The sequence below is a fragment of the Alligator sinensis genome, unplaced genomic scaffold (assembly GCF_000455745.1).
Source record: "Alligator sinensis unplaced genomic scaffold, ASM45574v1 scaffold1531_1, whole genome shotgun sequence".
In the NCBI taxonomy this organism is placed as follows: domain Eukaryota; kingdom Metazoa; phylum Chordata; order Crocodylia; family Alligatoridae; genus Alligator; species Alligator sinensis.
Genome location: NW_005843164.1, coordinates 84982 through 88949, shown reverse-complemented (window position 1 = coordinate 88949; position 3968 = coordinate 84982). Strand labels below are relative to the sequence as shown.

Sequence of the window (3968 nt, the reverse complement as noted above, 5' to 3'; positions counted from 1 at the left end):
CACCCACACCGGGGAGAAGCCCTACCAGTGCCCTGAGTGCGGGAAGCGCTTCTCGGGCAGCTCCACCCTGGTCAACCACCGGCGCACGCACACCGGGGAGAAGCCGTACGGCTGCGGGCACTGCGGGAAGGCCTTCACCCACCACTCCAAACTGGTGGACCACTGGCGCGTGCACACCGGGGAGAAGCCCTACGCCTGCGGGCAGTGCGGCAAGAGCTTCCGCCTCAGCTCCCACATCATCCGCCACCGCCGCACCCACGCCGGCCCCCAGCCCGCGCCTGCCAGCGTGTCCGGTGCTGCCGCCGAAGCCCCCGACCGCCTGTACATCTGCAGCCAGTGCGGCAAGGCCTTCCAGCCGCGGCCCCCCTCCCAGGGACCCTTCCGGTGTCCGGAGTGCGGCAGCAGCTGCTGGACGTAGGGGACGCTCCGGCCCCCCGAAGACGCCCGGGGAAGGGGGATCCGTTGGGCTTGGGATCTGGTGGGGGAATGGCTGCGGGGGGAGGGCCAGTGTGGGGTGGGGGTCTCCATGGGAGAGGGGGCCCCTTTGCATCCTACTTTTGGGGGTGTGAAGTGACGTCCCTACTGCAGAGACACTGCCGCTGACCACAGGCAGGCACAGACGGGCCTACACACACGGACACACGTGCAGGCGGACATAGAGAGACTTGGACACAGGCGTGGACAGAGGCATGGACAGATATACACCGGCACAGACACGCAGGCATGCATGCACACACACAGGCATACCCCCCCCCAGTGTCTCCAGGCCTGGTCAGGACATGGACCCCCCCCACCGTGAGAGGGGCTGTGTGGGACACCCCCACTAGAAAGAAGGGGGCAGGTAGGGGAAGGGTCTCTGCTCCCCCCTCCTCCAGGGGCCGCAGCCTGGGGGGGAGAGGGAGGAGCCGTTTTGGGGTCCCCCAATAGCACAGCATGTGCGTGCCTGCTCCATGCAGGGGGACCCCCCTCCACCCTGCAGGTGGGCCAGTTGCCCCTGCTGGGCGCAGGTGTGGGGGTCCAGCTGCCTCTGTGGTGCTGGAGGAGTGGGGGGGGGAAGGACGGACATTTTGGGGACTATATGATTGTTTTTCCCCCTTTCCCTTGGAGTGGATAATAATACAGCCGTGTGGCCAGGCCGCCTGGTGTCTTTCCTACCCCGCCGTCCCTGCTGCCCCCTCCCCCCCCGGGGGCAGAAGCACCCTGGCCAGGGCTGCTTCCCTGCCCATGCCAAGGCCTAGTTGCCCCAGAGCTCAGCCCTGTCCCCATGGCAACCTATCCCTGCCACCAAGGCCTAGTCACCCACAGACCCAGTCCTGCGCCCCCCAGGCCCTGCTCTCGCCATGGCAACCTGTCCCTGCCACCAAGAACTAGTTACTGCCCAGGCACAGCCCTGTTGCCATGGCAACTTGTCACTTCCACCCCCTGTTGTTTCTTGTCACCATGCCAACTGCCCCACTAGTCACCCCCTGCACCCAGTTCTGTCTGACCCGAGGCCTGGTCATTCCCAGGCCTTGATGTCACCATGGCAACCTGCCCCTGCCACCGCAGGACTGAGGTGTCCAAGTGAAGGGGGGTCAGCAGGGGGCATGCTGGGTCCGTCCTGGCCCCCGTGTCCATGTGTCCAGCACAGGGGGTCCTTGCACACCAGGCATGACTGGACGGGCCCTCACTCCCCACCCCGAGCGCCACATCCCCTCCCACTCCCCTCCCACGGCACCCCGGGGTCCATGTTCCCGCGACCTCGGGCAGCCAGGCTCCCACAGACCAGACCCTCAAGGACTCCATCTCCAAGCACCTGGCGGAGAAGGAGGGGCTCAGGACCAGTCAGCATGGATCCGCCGGGGCGAGTCGTGCCTGACCGCCGCCTGTGATGAGGTATGTGGCTCTGGGTGCGCGGCGAGCGGTGGATGTGGCACACCTTGATTTTAGCGAGGCTGTTGATGTGGTCGCCCACCATGTTCTCGCACAAGCTGAGGAGCGGGCGGTAAGGTGGATGGAAACCCGGGTGGGGCATCAGGCGCAGAGGGTGGTACTCAATGGCAGCCGGTATCAAGTGCAGCGCCTCGGGTCGGTCCTGGGGCCGGTTTTGTTCGACGTCTTCATCAGCAACCAAGGATGGCAGAGTGCATCCTTGACACCAGGCTGGGGGAGCAGTAGATACTTGGGAGGGCAGGGCGAGCACGCAGAGTGACCTCGATGACTTGGAGAAGAGGCCGAAAGGGATGTCGTGAGGTCCAACTAGGACAAGGGCAGAGTCCCGCGCTTAGGATGGAGCAATCCCCTGCACCGGTGCAGGCTGGGAACGAGTGGTTAAGCAGCAGCTCTGTAGAAAAGGACCAGGGGGGTGACAGGGGCCAGTGAGATGGGCATGAGCAGCGGTGCGCCCTTGTTGCCGAGAAGGCTAACGCCACGGAGCGTTGCCGGCAGATTGGGGCGGCAATCCTTCCTCTCTATTCAGCACGGGGGAGGCCACATCTGGAGCGCTGGGTCCAGTTTTGGGCCCCACTACAGAAAGGATGTGGAGAAATTGGAAAGAGTCCAGCGGAGGGTGGCATGACTTACGTGGAAAGACTGAAGGAAACGGGCTGACTTAGTCTGCAGATGAGGAGACTAGGGGTGGGGGGGACTTGATAGCAGCCTTCACCTCCCTGCAGGGGGGCTGCAAAGAGGATGGAGCTGGGCTGTTCTCAGTGGTGGCACATGACAGAAGGAGCAATGGGCTCACATTGCAGAAAGAGAAGTTGAGGTTGGATATTAGGAAGACTTGTCTCGTGTGTGGGTAGCACAGTGTTGGCACCGGTTGCCCAGAGAGGTGGTGGCATCTCCACCCTTGGGGGTTTTGAAGACCCGGGTGGACAAAGCCGTGTCTGGGATGATGTAGTTGGGGCTGGTCCCGCTTGGAGCAGGGGGTGGACTAGATGCGACTTCCTGAGTTCCCTTCAACCCTCATTTTTTTATAATCCAGGTGATAACCCACCCCGCCTCACCCTTTCCACGTGGAGCCAGCCTGTGCAGCGAGGCCAGGCTCGGCCTGGGGGGCAGAGGGTTGTAGCCACCCCCACAGCTGCGTGGGGCCTGGCCTGTGTCCAGAGAGCCCAGGGGTCCCAGTTCCCAGCTCTGCGAGCTCCCACCCACCTCACGGGGAACGCAGGCACCCCTTTCCCCACCACTCCTCTCCCAAACACCCAGGCCTCCACTCCCCTCGCCCGCCCTCTCGCCACGCGGCGCCCCAGACCCTACAGACACCCCCAGATGGGAGACAAGATCCCGTGTTTATTGCCCCCGGGGGTACAGCCACAACCCCCAGGACAGGGACACAGGTAAGAGGGTGCGGGGACAGTCACTCGGGCTCCTCTTTGATGTCCGGCTCCAGGTGGGCGTCCCAGGTGCCCGGGGGCCACACCACCACCTCGTCCTCTGTGTCGTCCTCCTCTCCGGGCCGCACGAAGGGGTCCCGGTAGAGCCGCCCGCCTCCGGGCCCCGGCTGGGGCTCGGCCTGGCGCGCGTGGACCCGCTGGTGCTGAGCCAGAGCTGAGCCCTGCGAGAAGCGGCGCCCGCAGCGGGCGCAGGGGTACGGGCGCTCGCCCGTGTGCACGCGCCGGTGCTGCAGCAGCGTGGAGCCCTGGGCGAAGGCCTTGGGACACTGCGGGCAGCGGTACGGGCGCTCGCCTGAGTGCACACGGCCGTGCTGCGCCAGCGCCGAGCTGTGCTTGAAGGCCTTGGGGCACTGTGGGCAGCGGTAGGGGCGCTCGCCCGTGTGGGTGCGCTCGTGGCGCCGCAGGGCCGAGAGGTCGCCGAAGCGCTTGGGGCACCCGCTGCAGGCGTAGGGCGTCTCCCCGGTGTGCACGCGCCGGTGCGTGGCCAGCGCCGAGCTCTGGGCGAAGGCCTTGCCGCAGTCCCCGCACAGGTACGGCCGCTCGCCCGTGTGCACGCGGCGGTGGCGCGTCAGGGCCTTGCGGTCGCCAAAC

The 3968-nt window shown here is 65.8% G+C and overlaps 2 pseudogenes; one reads left to right on the top strand and one right to left on the bottom strand.

The window, feature by feature from the left end:
- Positions 1-1136, top strand: part of LOC102377070 — a 29010-nt pseudogene extending 27874 nt beyond the window's left edge.
- Positions 1137-2987: 1851 nt separating this feature from the next.
- Positions 2988-3968, bottom strand: part of LOC102379006 — a 51771-nt pseudogene continuing 50790 nt past the window's right edge.